The sequence below is a fragment of the Schistocerca americana genome, chromosome 6, assembly GCF_021461395.2.
Source record: "Schistocerca americana isolate TAMUIC-IGC-003095 chromosome 6, iqSchAmer2.1, whole genome shotgun sequence".
Classification (NCBI taxonomy): Eukaryota; Metazoa; Arthropoda; class Insecta; order Orthoptera; family Acrididae; genus Schistocerca; species Schistocerca americana.
Window position 1 is genome coordinate 632,889,968 of NC_060124.1, and position 15,860 is coordinate 632,905,827.

Consider the following 15,860-nt stretch of genomic DNA (forward strand, 5'->3'; position numbering starts at 1 on the left):
AGTAAGAAGAGTCATTCTTCTTGTACTTAAGTCGGCATTGTGCCTTTTCTATTTAATTCCGATGCAATATCTGCGTTTCATCGTCAATAAGAAGGTCAGAGGGATACAGTAAACCTGAAGTGAGGCATCGGAAACTATAACTAGTGTCACAGGAATGGTTCCAAACATAGTCAGTAAGAAGAGTCAGTCTTCTTGTACTTAAGTCGGCATTGTGCCTTATCTATTTAATTCCGATGCAATTTCTGTGTTTCATCGTCAATAAGAAGGTCCAAGGGATACAGTAAACCTGAAGTGAACCATCGTAATCTATAACTAGTGTCACAGGAATGGTTCAAAACATAGTCAGTACGAAGAGTCAGTCCTCTTGTACTTAAGTCGGCATTGTGCAATTTTGTATTTAATTCCGATGCAATTTCTGTATTTCATCGTCAAAAAGAAGGTCAGAGGGATACAGTAAACCTGAAGTGAAGCATCGGAATCTATAACAAGTGTCACAGGAATGGTTCAAAACAGTCAGTAAGAAGAGTCAGACTTCTTGTACTTAAGTCGGCATTGTGCCTTTTGTATTTAATTCCGAAGCTATTTCTGCATTTTGTCGCCAATTAGAAGGTCCAAAGGATAAAGTAAACCTGAAGTGAAGCATCGGAATCAATTACTAATGTCACCAGAATGGTTCAAAACATAGACAGGAAGAAGGGTCAGTCTTCTTGTACTTAAGTCGGCATTGTGCCTTTTGTATTTAATTCCGATGCAATATCTGTGTTTCACCGTCAATACGAAGGTACAAGGGATACAGTAAACCTGAAGTGAAGCATCGGAATCTATAACTAGTGTCACAGGAATGGTTCAAAACATAGACAGTAGGAAGAGTCAGTCTTCTTGTACTTAAGTCGGCATTGTGCCTTTTGTATTTAATTCCGAAGGTATTTCTGCATTTCGTCGCCAATTAGAAGGTCCTAAGGATACAGTAAACCCGAAGTGAAGCATCGGAATCAATAACTAATGTCACAGGAATCGTTCAAAGCATAGACAGTAGGAAGAGTCAGTGTTCTTGTACTTAAGTCGGCATTGTGCCTTTTCTATTTAATTCCGATGCAATTTCTGTGTTTCATCGTCAATAAGAAGGTCCTAGGGATAGATTAAACCTGATGTGAAGCATCGGAATCTATAACTAATGTCACAGGAATCGTTCAAACATAGACAGTTGGAAGAAACAATCCTCTTGTACTTAAGTCGGCATTGTGCCTTTTGTATTTAGTTCCGATGCAATTTCTGTGTTTCATCGTCAATAAGAAGGTCCAAAGGATACAGTAAACGTGAAGTGAAGCATCGGAATCTATAACTAATGTCACAGGAATCGTTCAAAACATAGACAGTAGGAAGAGTCAGTCTTCTTGTACTTAAGTCGGCATTGTGCCTTTTCTATTTAATTACGATGCAATTTTAGTGTTTCATGGTCAATAAGAATGTCAGAGGGATAAAGTAACCCTGAAGTGAAGCATCGGAATCTGTAACTAGCGTCACAGGAATGGTTCAAAACATAGACAGAAAGAGGAGTCAGTCTTCTTGTACTTAAGTCGGCATTGTGCCTTTTCCATTTAATTCCGATGAAATTTCTATGTTTCATCGTCAATAAGAGGGTCCAAGGGATACAGTAAACCTGACTGAAGCATCGGATTCTATAACTAGTGTCACTGGAATAGTTCCAAACATAGACAGTAATAAGAGTTAGCCTTCTTGTACTAAAGTCGGCATTGTGCATTTTCTATTTAATTCCGATGAAATTTCTGTGTTTCATCGGCAATAAGAAGGTCAGAGGGATACAGTAAACCTGAAGTGAAGCTTCGGAATCCATAACTAGTGTCACAGGAATGGTTCAAAACATAGTCAGCAAGGAGAGTCAGTCTTCTTGTACTTAAGTCGGCATTGTGCCTTTTCTATTTAATTCCGATTTCAATATCTGTGTTTCATCGTCAATAAGAAGGTCCAAGGGATACAGTAAACCTGAAGTGAATCATCGTAATCTATAACTAGTGTCACAGGAATGGTTCAAAACATAGTCAGTACGAAGAGTCTGTCTTCTGGTACTTAAGTCGGCATTGTGCATTTTGTATTTAATTCCGATGCAATTTCTGTATTTCATCGTCAATAAGAAGGTCAGAGGGATACAGTAAACCTGAAGTGAAGCATCGGAATTTTATAACAAGTGTCACAGGAATGGTTCAAAACAGTCAGTAAGAGGAGTCAGTCTTCTTGTACTTAAGTCGGCATTGTGCCTTTTGTATTTAATTCCGAAGCTATTTCTGCATTTCGTCGCCAATTAGAAGGTCCAAAGGATAAAGTAAGCCTGAAGTGAAGCATCGGAATCAATAACTAATATCACAGGAATCGTTCAAAACATAGACAGTAGGCAGAGTCAGTCTTCTTGTACTTAAGTCGGCATTGTGCCTTTTGTATTTAATTCCGATGCAATTTCTGTGTTTCATCGTCAAAAAGAGGGTCAGAGGGATACAGTAAACCTGAAGTGAAGCATCGGAATCTGTAACCAGTGTCACAGGAATGGTTCAAAACATACACAGTAGGAAGAGTCAGTCTTCTTGAACTTAAGTTGGCATTGTGCCTTTTGTATTTAATTTCGATGCAATATCTGTGTTTCATCGTCAATAAGAAGGTCCATGGGATACGGTAACCCTGAAGTGAAGCATCGGAATCTGTAACTAGCGTCACAGGAATGGTTCAAAACGTAGACAGAAAGAAAAGTCAGTCTTCTTGTACTTAAGTCGGCATTGTGCCTTTTCTATTTAATTCCGATGCAATTTCTGTGTTTCATCGTCAATGAGAAGGTCCAAGGGATACAGTAAACCTGAAGTGAAGCATCGTAATCTATAACTAGTGTCACAGGAATGGCTCAAAACATAGACAGTAAAAAGAGTCAGCCTTCTTGTACTTAAGTCGGCATTGTGCCTATTCTATTTAATTCCGATGCAATTTCTGCGTTTCATCGTCAATAAGAAGGTCAGAGGGATACAGTAAACCTAAAGTGAAGCATCGTAATCTATAACTAGTGTCACAGGAATGGTTCAAAACATAGTCAGTAAGAAGAGTCAGTGTTCTTGTACTTAAGTCGGCATTGTGCCTTTTCTATTTAATTCCGATGCAAAATCTGTGTTTCATCGTCAATAAGAAGGTCAGAGGGATACAGTAAACCTGAAGTGAGGCAACGGAATCTATAACTAGTGTCACAGGAATGGTTCCAAACATAGTCAGTAAGAAGAGTCAGTCTTCTTTTACTTAAGTCGGCATTGAGCCTTTTCTATTTAATTCCGATGCAATTTCTGTGTTTCATCCTCAATAAGAAGGTCCAAGGGATACAGTAAAGCTGAAACGAATCATCGTAATCTATAACTACTGTCACAGGAATGGTTCAAAACATAGTCAGTACCAAGAGACAGTCTTCTTGTAATTAAGTCGGCATTGTGCCATTTGTATTTAATTCCGATGCAATTTCTGTGTTTCATCGTCAATAAGAAGGTCAGAGGGATACAGTAAACCTGAAGTGCAGCATCGGAATCTATAACTAGTGTCACAGGAATGGTTCTAAACATAGACAGTAAGAAGGGTCAGTCTTCTTGTACTTAAGTCGGCATTGTTCCTTTTATATTTAATTCCGATGCAATATCTGTGTTTCATCGTCAATAAGAAGGTGCAAGGGATACAGTAAACCTGAAGTGAAGCATCGCAATCTATAACTAGTGTCACAGGAATTGTTCTAAACATAGACAGTAAGAAGGGTCTGTCTTTTTGTACTTAAGTCGGCATTGTGCCTTTTGTATTTAATTCTGATGCAATTTCTGTGTTTCATCGTCAAAAAGAAGGTCAGAGGGATACAGTAAACCAAAAGTGAAGCCTCGGAATCTATAACTACTGTCACAGGAATGGTTCAAAACATAGACAGTAGGAAGAGTCAGTCTTCTTGTACTTAAGTCGGCATTGTGCCTTTTCCATTTAATTCCGATGCAATTTCTATGTTTCATCGGCAATAAGAAGGTCAGAGGGATACAGTAAACCTGAAGTAAAGCATCGGAATCTATAACTAGTGTCACAGGAATGGTTCAAAACATAGTCAGTAAGAAGAGTTAATCTTCTTGTACTTAAGTCGGCATTGTGCCTTTTCTATTTAATTCCGATGCAATATCTGTGCTTCATCGTCAATAAGAAGGTCAGAGGGATACAGTAAACCTGAAGTGAGGCATCGGAAACTATAACTAGTGTCACAGGAATGGTCCCAAACATAGTCAGTAAGAAGTGTCAGTCTTCTTGCACTTAAGTCGGCATTGTGCCTTTTCTATTTAATTCCGATGCAATTTCTGTGTTTCATCGTCAACAAGAAGGTCCAAGGAATACAGTAAACCTGAAGTGAATCATCGTAATCTATAACTAGTGTCACAGGAATGGTTCAAAACATAGTCAGTACGAAGAGTCAGTCTTCTTGTACTTAAGTCGGCATTGTGCATTTTGTATTTAATTCCGATGCAATTTCTGTATTTCATCGTCAAAAAGAAGGTCAGAGGGATACAGTAAACCTGAAGTGAAGCATCGGAATCTATAACAAGTGTCACAGGAATGGTTCAAAACAGTCAGTAAAAAGAGTCAGTCTTCTTGTACTTAAGTCGGCATTGTGCCTTTTGTATTTAATTCCGAAGCTATTTCTGCATTTCGTCGCCAATTAGAAGGTCCAAAGGATAAAGTAAACCTGAAGTGAAGCATCGGAATCAATAACTAATGTCACAGGAATCGTTCAAAACATAGACAGAAGGCAGAGTCAGTCTTCTTGTACTTAAGTCGGCATTGTGCCTTTTGTATTTAATTCCGATGCAATTTCTGTGTTTCATCGTCAAAAAGAAGGTCAGAGGGATACAGTAAACCTGAAGTGAAGCATCGGAATCTGTAACTAGTGTCACAGGAATGGTTCAAAACATAGACTGTAGGAAGAGTCAGTCTTCTTGAACTTAAGTCGGCATTGTGCCTTTTGTATTTAATTCCGATGCAATATCTGTGTTTCATCGTCAATAAGAAGGTCCAAGGGATACAGTAACCCTGAAGTGAAGCATCGGAATCTGTAACTAGCGTCACAGGAATGGTTCTCAACATAGACAGAAAGAAAAGTCTGTCTTCTTGTACTTAAGTCGGCATTGTGACTTTTCTATTTAATTTTGATGCAATTTCTGTGTTTCATCGTCAATGAGAAGGTCCAAGGGATACAGTAAACCTGAAGTGAAGCATCGTAATCTATAACTAGTGTCACAGGAATGGCTCAAAACATAGACAGTAAAAAGAGTCAGCCTTCTTGTTCTTAAGTCGGCATTGTGCCTATTCTATTTAATTCCGATGCAATTTCTGCGTTTCATCGTCACTAAGAAGGTCAGAGGGATAAAGTAACCCTGAAGTGAAGCATCGTAATCTATAACTAGTGTCACAGGAATGGTTTAAAACATAGTCAGTAAGAAGAGTCAGTGTTCTTGTACTTAAGTCGGAATTGTGCCTTTTCTATTTAATTCCGATGCAAAATCTGTGTTTCATTGTCAATAAGAAGGTCAGAGGGACACAGTAAACCTGAAGTGAGGCAACGGAAACTATAACTAGTGTCACAGGAATGGTTCCAAACATAGTCAGTAAGAAGAGTGAGTCTTCTTTTACTTAAGTCGGCATTGAGCCTTTTCTATTTAATTCCGATGCAATTTCTGTGTTTCATCGTCAATAAGAAGGTCCAAGGGATACAGTAAAGCTGAAATGAATCATCGTAATCTATAACTACTGTCACAGGAATGGTTCAAAACATAGTCAGTACGTAGAGTCAGTCTTCTTGTAATTAAGTCGGCATTGTGCCATTTGTATTTAATTCCGATGCAATTTCTGTGTTTCATCGTCAATAAGAAGGTGAGAGGGCTACAGTAATCCTGAAGTGCAGCATCGGAATCTATAAATAGTGTCACAGGAATGGTTCTAAACATAGACAGTAAGAAGGGTCAGTCTTCTTGTACTTAAGTCGGCATTGTTCCTTTTGTATTTAATTCCGATGCAATATCTGTGTTTCATCGTCAATAAGAAGGTGCAAGGGATACAGTAAACCTGAAGTGAAGCATCGGAATCTATAACTAGTGTCACAGGAATTGTTCTAAACATAGACTGTAAGAAGGGTCAGTCTTCTTATACTTAAGTCGGCATTGTGCCTTTTGTATTTAATTCCGATGCAATTTCTGTGTTTCATCGTCAACAAGAAGGTCAGAGGGATACAGTAAACCTGAAGTGAAGCATCGGAATCTATAACTAGTGTCACAGGAATGGTTCAAAACAGTCAGTAAGAAGAGTCAATCATCTTGTACTTAAGTCGGCATTGTGCCTTTTGTTTTTAATTCCGATGCATTTTCTGTGTTTCATCGTCAATAAGAAGGTCCAATGGATACAGTATACCTGAAGTGAAGCATCGGAATCTATAACTAGCGTCACAGAAAAGGTTCAAAACATAGACAGTAAGAAGAGTCAGTCTTCTTGTACTTACGTCGGCAATGTGCCATTTGTATTTAATTCCGATGCAATTTCTGTGTTTCATCGTCAATAAGAAGGTCAGAGGGATACAATAAACCTGAAGTGCAGCATCGGAATCTATAACTAGTGTCACAGGAATGGTTCTAAACATAGACAGTAAGAAGGGTCAGTCTTCTTGTACTTAAGTCGGCATTGTTCCTTTTGTATTTAATTCCGATGCAATATCTGTGTTTCATCGTCAATAAGAAGGTGCAAGGGATACAGTAAACCTGAAGTGAAGCATCGGAATGTATAACTAGTGTCACAGGAATTGTTCTAAACATAGACAGTAAGAAGGTGCAAGGGATACAGTAAACCTGAAGTGAAGCATCGGAATGTATAACTAGTGTCACAGGAATTGTTCTAAACATAGACAGTAAGAAGAGTCAGTCTTCTTGTACTTACGTCGGCAATGTGCCTTTTCTATTTAATTCCAATGCAATTTCTGTATTTCGTCGCCAATAAGAAAGTCCAAGGGATATAGTAAACCTGAAGTGAAGCATCGGAATCTATAACTAATGTCACAGGAATCGTTCATGCATAGACAGTAGGAAGAGTCAGTCTTCTTGTACTTAAGGCGGCATTGTGCCTTTTGTATTTAGTTCCGATGCAATTTCTGTGTTTCATCGTCAATAAGAAGGTCCTAGGGAAAGAGTAAACCTGAAGTGAAGCATCGGAATCTATAACTAGTGTCACAGGAAAGGTTCAAAGCATAGACAGTAAGAAGGGTCAGTCTTCTTGTACTTAAGTCGGCATTGTGCCTTTTGTATTTAATTCCGATGCGATATCTGTGTTTCACCGTCAATGCGACGGTGCAAGGGATACAGTAAACCTGAAGTGAAGCATCGGAATCTATAACTAGTGTCACAGGAATGGTTCAAAACATAGTCAGTAAGAAGAGTCAGTCTTCTTGTGCTTAAGTCGGCATTGTGCCTTTTCTATTTAATTCCAATGCAATATCTGTGTTTCATCGTCAATAAAAAGGTCAGAGGGATACAGTAAACCTAAAGTGAGGCATCGGAATCTATAACTAGTGTCACAGGAATGGTTCCAAACATAGTCAGAAAGAAGAGTCAGTCCTCATGTACTTAAGTCGGCATTGTGCCTTTTGTATTTAATTCCAATGCAATTTCTGTATTTCGTCGCCAATAAGAAGGTCCAAAGGAAACAGTAAACCTGAAGTGAAGCATCGGAATCTAAAACCAATGTCACAGGAATCTTTCAAAACATAGACAGTAGGAATAGTCAGTCTACTTGTACATAAGTCGGCATTGTGCCTTTTGTATTTAATTCCGATGCAATTTGTGTGTTTCATCGCCAATAACAAGGTCCAACGGATACAGTAAACATGAAGTGAAGCATCGGAATCTGTAACTAGTGTCACAGGAATGGTTCAAAACATAGACAGTAGGAAGATTCAGTCTTCTTGTACTTAAGTCGGCATTGTACCTTTTCTATTTAATTCCGATGCAATTTCAGTGTTTCATCGTCAATTAGAATGTCAGAGGGATACAGTAACAATGAAGTGAAGCATCGGAATCTGTAACTAGCGTCACAGGAATGGTTCAAACATAGACAGAAAGAAGAGTCAGTCTTCTTGTACTTAAGTCGGCATTGTGCCTTTTCTATTTAATTCCGATGCAATTTCTGTGTTTCATCGTCAATAAAAAGGTCCAAGGGATACAGTAAACCTGAAGTGAAGCATCGGAATCTGAAACTAGTGTCACAGGAATGGTTCCAAACATAGTCAGTAAGAAGAGTCAGTCTTCTTGTCCTGAAGTCGGCATTGTGCCTTTTCTATTTAATTCCGATGCAATTTCTGTGTTTCATCGTCAATAAGAAGGTCAAAGGGATACAGTAAACCTGAAGTGAATCATCGTAGTCTACAACTAGTGTCACAGGAATGGTTCAAAACGTAGTCAGTACGAAGAGTCAGTCTTCTTGTACTTAAGTCGGCATTGTGCTTTTGTATTTAATTCCGATGCAATTTCTGTGTTTCATCGTCAATAAGAAGGTTAGAGGGATACAGTAAACCTGAAGTGAAGCATCGGAATCTATAACTAGTGTCACAGGAATGGTTCAAAACATAGAAAGTAAGAAGAGTCAGTCCTCTAGCACTTAAGTCGGCAATGTGCCTTTTGTATTTAATTCCGATGCATTATCTGTGTTTCATCGTCAATAAGAAGGTCCAAGGGATACAGTAAACCAGAAGTGAAGCATCGGAATCTATAACTAGTGTCACAGGAATGGTTCAAAACATAGACAGTAGGAAGAGTCAGTCTTCTTGTACTTAAGTCGGCATTGTACCTTTTCTATTTAATTCAGATGCAATTTCAGTGTTTCATCGTCAATTAGAATGTCAGAGGGATACAGTAACCCTGAAGTGAAGCATCTGAATCTGTAACTAGCGTCACAGGAATGGTTCAAACAAAGACAGAAAGAAGAGTCAGTCTTCTTGTACTTAAGTCGGCATTGTGCCTTTTCTATTTAATTCCGATGCAATTTCTGTGTTTCATCGTCAATAAGAAGGTCCAAGGGATACAGTAAACCTGAAGTGAATCATCGTAATCTATAACTAGTGTCACAGGAATGGATCAAAACATAGTCAGTACGAAGAGTCAGTCTTCTTGTACTTAAGTCGGCATTGTGCCTTTTCTATTTAATTTCGATGCAATTTCTGTGTTTCATCGTCAGTAAGAAGGTCCAAGGGATACAGTAAACCTGAGTGAAGCATCGGAATCTATAACTAGTGTCACAGGAATGGTTCAAAACACAGACAGTAAGAAGAGTCAGTCCTCTTGTACTTAAGTCGGCAATGTGCCTTTTCTGTTTCATTCCAATGCAATTTCTGTATTTCGTCGCCAATAAGAAGGTCCAAAGGAAACAGTAAACCTGAAGTGAAGCATCGGAATCTAAAACTAATGTCACAGGAATCGTTCAAAACATAGACAGTAGGAAGAGTCAGTCTACTTGTACTTAAGTCGGCATTATGCCTTTTGTATTTAATTCCGATACAATTTGTGTGTTTCATCGCCAATAACAAGGTCCAACGGATACAGTAAACATGAAGTGAAGCATCGGAATCTGTAACTAGTGTCACAGGAATGGTTCAAAACATAGACAGTAGGAAGAGTCAGTCTTCTTGTACTTAAGTCGGCATTGTACCTTTTCTATTTAATTCCAATGCCATTTCAGTGTTTCATCGTCAATAAGATCGTCAGAGGGATACAGTAACAATGAAGTGAAGCATCGGAATCTGTAACTAGCGTCACAGGAATGGTTCAAACATAGAGAGTAAGAAGAGTCAGTCCTCCTGTACTTAAGTCGGCAATGTGATTTTTCTATTTAATTCCAATGCAATTTCTGTATTTCGTCGCCAATAAGAAAATCCAAAGGAAACAGTAAACCTGAAGTAAAGCATCGGAATCTATAACTAATGTCACTGGAATCGTTCAAAACATAGACAGTAGAAAGAGTCAGTCTTCTTGTACTTAAGTCGGCATTGTGCCTTTTGTATTTAATTCCGATGCAATTACTGTGTTTCATCGTCAATAAGAAGGTCCAACGGATACAGTAAACATGAAGTGAAGCATCGGAATCTATAACTAGTGTCACAGGAATGGTTCAATACATAGACAGTAGGAAGAGTCAGTCTTCTTGTACTGAAGTCGGCATTGTGCCTTTTCTGTTTAATTCCGATGCAATATCTGTGTTTCATCGTCAATAAGAAGGTCAGAGGGATACAGTAAACCTGAAGTGAGGCATCGGAATCTATAACTAGTGTCACAGGAATGGTTCCAAACATAGTCAGTAAGGAGAGTTAGTCTTCTTGTACTTAAGTCGGCATTGTGAATTTTCTATTTAATTCCGATGCAATTTCTGTGTTTCATCGTCAATAAGAAGGTCCAAGGGATAAAGTAAACATGAGGTGAATCATCGTAATCTATAACTAGTGTCACACGAATGGTTCAAAACGTAGTCAGTACGAAGAGTCAGTCTTCTTGTACATAAGTCGGCATTGTGCCTTTTGTATTTAATTCCGATGCAATTTCTGTGTTTCATCGTCAATAAGAAGGTCAGAGGGATACAGTAAACCTGAAGTGAAACATCGGATACTATAACTGGTGTCACAGGAGTGGTTCTAAACATAGACAGTATGAAGGGTCAGTCTTCTTGTCCTTAAGTCGGCATTGTGCCTTTTGAATTTAATTCCGATGCAATATCTGTGTTTCATCGTCAATAAGAAGGTGCAAGGGATACAGTAAACCTGAAGTGGAGCATTGGAATCTAAAACTACTTTCACAGGAGTAGGTCAAAACATAGACAGTGAGAAGAGTCAGTCTTCTTGTACTTAAGTAGACATTGTGCCTTTTGTATTTAATTCCGATGCAATTTCAGCGTTTCATCGTCAATAAGAATGTTAGAGGGATACAGTAACCCTGAAGTGAAGCATCGGAATCTGTAACTAGCGTCACAGGAATGGTTCAAAACATAGACAGAAAGAAGAGTCAGTCTTCTTGTACTTCTGTCGGCATTGTTCCTTTTCTATTTAATTCCGATGCAATTTCTGTGTTTCATCATCAATAAGAAGGTCCAAGGGATACAGTAAACCTGAAGTGAAGCATCGGAATCTATAACTAGTGTCACAGGAGTGGTTCAAAGCATAGACAGTAAGAAGAGTCAGTCTTCTTGTACTTAAGTCGGCGTTGTGCCTTTTCTATTTAATTCCGATGCAATTTCTGTGTTTCATCGTCAATAAAAAGGTCCAAGGGATACAGTAAACCTGAAGTGAAGCATCGGAATCTGAAACTAGTGTCACAGGAATGGTTCCAAACATAGTCAGTAAGAAGAGTCAGTCTTCTTGTACTGAAGTCGGCATTGTGCCTTTTCTATTTAATTCCGATGCAATTTCTGTGTTTCATCGTCAATAAGAAGGTCAAAGGGATACAGTAAACCTGAAGTGAATCATCGTAATCTATAACTAGTGTCACAGGAATGGTTCAAAACGTAGTCAGTACGAAGAGTCAGTCTTCTTGTACTTAAGTCGGCATTGTGCTTTTGTATTTAATTCCGATGCAATTTCTGTGTTTCATCGTCAATAAGAAGGTCAGAGGGATACAGTAAACCTGAAGTGAAGCATCGGATACTATAACTGGTGTCACAGGAGTGGTTCTAAACATAGACAGTATGAAGGGTCAGTCTTCTTGTACTTAAGTCGGCATTGTGTCTTTTGAATTTCATTCCGATGCATTATCTGTGTTTCATCGTCAATAAGAAGGTCCAAGGGATACAGTAAACCAGAAGTGAAGCATCGGAATCTAAAACTAGTTTCACAGGAGTAGGTTAAAACATAGACAGTAAGAAGAGTCAGTCTTCTTGTACTTAAGTAGACATTGTGCCTTTGTATTTAATTCCGATGCAATTTCTGTGTTTCATCGTCAATAAGAAGGTTAGAGGGATACAGTAAACCTGAAGTGAAGCATCGGAATCTATAACTAGTGTCACAGGAATGGTTCAAAACATAGAAAGTAAGAAGAGTCAGTCCTCTAGTACTGAAGTCGGCAATGTGCCTTTTGTATTTAATTCCGATGCATTATCTGTGTTTCATCGTCAATAAGAAGGTCCAAGGGATACAGTAAACCAGAAGTGAAGCATCGGAATCTATAAATAGTGTCACAGGAATGGTTCAAAACATAGACAGTAGGAAGAGTCAGTCTTCTTGTACTTAAGTCGGCATTGTACCTTTTCTATTTAATTCAGATGCAATTTCAGTGTTTCATCGTTAATAAGAATGTCAGAGGGATACAGTAACCCTGAAGTGAAGCATCTGAATCTGTAACTAGCGTCACAGGAATGGTTCAAACAAAGACAGAAAGAAGAGTCAGTCTTCTTGTACTTAAGTCGGCATTGTGCCATTTCTATTTAATTCCGATGCAATTTCTGTGTTTCATCGTCAATAAGAAGGTCCAAGGGATACAGTAAACCAGAAGTGAAGCATCGGAATCTATAACTAGTATCACAGGAATGGTTCAAAACATAGAGAGTAAGAAGAGTCAGTCCTCCTGTACTTAAGTCGGCAATGTGATTTTTCTATTTAATTCCAATGCAATTTCTGTATTTCGTCGCCAATAAGAAAATCCAAAGGAAACAGTAAACCTGAAGTAAAGCATCGGAATCTATAACTAATGTCACTGGAATCGTTCAAAACATAGACAGTAGGAAGAGTCAGTCTTCTTGTACTTAAGTCGGCATTGTGCCTTTTGTATTTAATTCCGATGCAATTACTGTGTTTCATCGTCAATAAGAAGGTCCAACGGATACAGTAAACATGAAGTGAAGCATCGGAATCTATAACTAATGTCACAGGAATGGTTCAATACATAGACAGTAGGAAGAGTCAGTCTTCTTGTACTGAAGTCGGCATTGTGCCTTTTCTGTTTAATTCCGATGCAATATCTGTGTTTCATCGTCAACAAGAAGGTCAGAGGGATACAGTAAACCTGAAGTGAGGCATCGGAATCTATAACTAGTGTCACAGGAATGGTTCCAAACATAGTCAGTAAGAAGAGTTAGTCTTCTTGTACTTAAGTCGGCATTGTGAATTTTCTATTTAATTCCGATGCAATTTCTGTGTTTCATCGTCAATAAGAAGGTCCAAGGGATAAAGTAAACATGAGGTGAATCATCGTAATCTATAACTAGTGTCACACGAATGGTTCAAAACGTAGTCAGTACGAAGAGTCAGTCTACTTGTACTTAAGTCGGCATTGTGCCTTTTGTATTTAATTCCGATGCAATTTCTGTGTTTCATCGTCAATAAGAAGGTCAGAGGGATACAGTAAACCTGAAGTGAAACATCGGATACTATAACTGGTGTCACAGGAGTGATTCTAAACATAGACAGTATGAAGGGTCAGTCTTCTTGTCCTTAAGTCGGCATTGTGCCTTGTGAATTTAATTCCGATGCAATATCTGTGTTTCATCGTCAATAAGAAGGTGCAAGGGATACAGTAAACCTGAAGTGAAGCATTGGAATCTAAAACTACTTTCACAGGAGTAGGTCAAAACATAGACAGTGAGAAGAGTCAGTCTTCTTGTACTTAAGTAGACATTGTGCCTTTTGTATTTAATTCCGATGCAATTTCTGTGTTTCATCGTCAATACGAAGGTTAGAGGGATACGGTAAACCTGAAGTGAAGCATCGGATTCTATAACTAGTGGCACAGGAATGGTTCAAATCAGTCAGTAAGAAGAGTCAGTCGTCTTGTACTCAAGTCGGCATTGTGCCTTTTGTATTTAATTCCGATGCATTTTCTGTTATTCATCGTCAATAAGAAGGGCCAAGGGATACAGTAAACCTGAAGTGAAGCATCGGAATCTATAACTAGTATCACAGGAATGATTCAAAACAGTCAGTAAGATGAGTCAGTCTTCTTGTACATAAATCGGCATTATGCCTTTTGTATTTAATTCCGATGCAATTTCTGTACTTCGTCGCACAATAAAAAAGGTCCAAAGGATACAGTAAACCTGAAGTGAAGCATCGGTATCTGTAACTAGTGTCACAGGAATCGTTCAAATCATAGACAGTAGGAAGAGTCAGTCTTCTTGTACTTAAGTCGGCATTGTGCCTTTTGTATTGAATTCCCATGCAATTTCTGTGTTACATCGTCAAAAAGATGGTCAGAAGGATACAGTAAACCTGAAGTGAAGCATCGTAATCTGTAACTAGTGTCACAGGAATGGTTCAAAACATAGACAGTAGGAAGAGTCAGTCTTCTTGTACTTAAGTCGACATTGTACCTTTTCTATTTAATTCCGATGCAATTGCTGCGTTTCATCGTCAATAAGTATGTTAGAGGGATACAGTAACCCTGAAGTGAAGCATCGGAATCTGTAACTAGCGTCACAGGAATGGTTCAAAACATAGACAGAAAGAAGAGTCAGTCTTCTTGTGCTTCTGTCGGCATTGTTCCTTTTCTATTTAATTCCGATGCAATTTCTGTGTTTCATCGTCAATAAGAAGGTCCAAGGGATACAGTAAACCTGAAGTGAAGCATCGGAACCTATAACTAGTGTCACAGGAGTAGTTCAAAGCATAGACAGTAAGAAGAGTCAGTCTTCTTGTTCTTAAGTCGGCATTGTGCCTTTTTTATTTAATTCCGATGCAATTACAGTGTTTCATCGTCAATAAGAAGGTCCAACGGATACAGTAAACATGAAGTGAAGCATCGGAATCTATAACTAGTGTCACAGGAATGGTTCAATACATAGACAGTAGGAAGAGTCAGTCTTCTTGTACTGAAGTCGGCATTGTGCCTTTTCTGTTTAATTCCAATGCAATATCTGTGTTTCATCGTCAATAAGAAGGTCAGAGGGATACAGTAAACCTGAAGTGAGGCATCGGAATCTGTAACTAGTGTCACAGGAATGGTTCCAAACATAGTCAGTAAGAAGAGTTAGTCTTCTTGTACTTACGTCGGCATTGTGCCTTTTCTATTTAATTCCAATGCAATTTCTGTGTATCATCGTCAATAAGAAGGTCCAAGGGATAAAGTAAACATGAGGTGAATCATCGTAATCTATAACTAGTGTCACACGAATGGTTCAAAACGTAGTCAGTACGAAGAGTCAGTCTTCTTGTACTTAAGTCGGCATTGTGCCTTTTGTATTTAATTCCGATGCGATTTCTGTGTTTCATCGTCAATAAGAAGGTCAGAGGGATACAGTAAACCTGAAGTGAAGCATCGGATACTATAACTGGTGTCACAGGAGTGGTTCTAAACATAGACAGTATGAAGGGTCAGTCTTCTTGTACTTAAGTCGGCATTGTGGCTTTTGAATTTAATTCCGATGCAATATCTGTGTTTCATCGTCAATAAGAAGGTGCAAGGGATACAGTAAACCTGAAGTGAAGCATTGGAATCTAAAACTAGTTTCACAGGAGTAGGTTAAAACATAGACAGTAAGAAGAGTCAGTCTTCTTGTACTTAAGTAGACATTGTGCCTTTTGTATTTAATTCCGATGCAATTTCTGTGTTTCATCGTCAATAAGAAGGTTAGAGGGATACAGTAAACCTGAAGTGAAGCATCGGAATCTATAACTAGTGTCACAGGAATGGTTCAAAACATAGAAAGTAAGAAGAGTCAGTCCTCTTGTACTTAAGTCGGCAATGTGCCTTTTGTATTTAATTCCGATGCATTATCTGTGTTTCGTCGTCAATAAGAAGGTCCAAGGGATACAGTAAACCAGAAGTGAAGCATCGGAATCTATA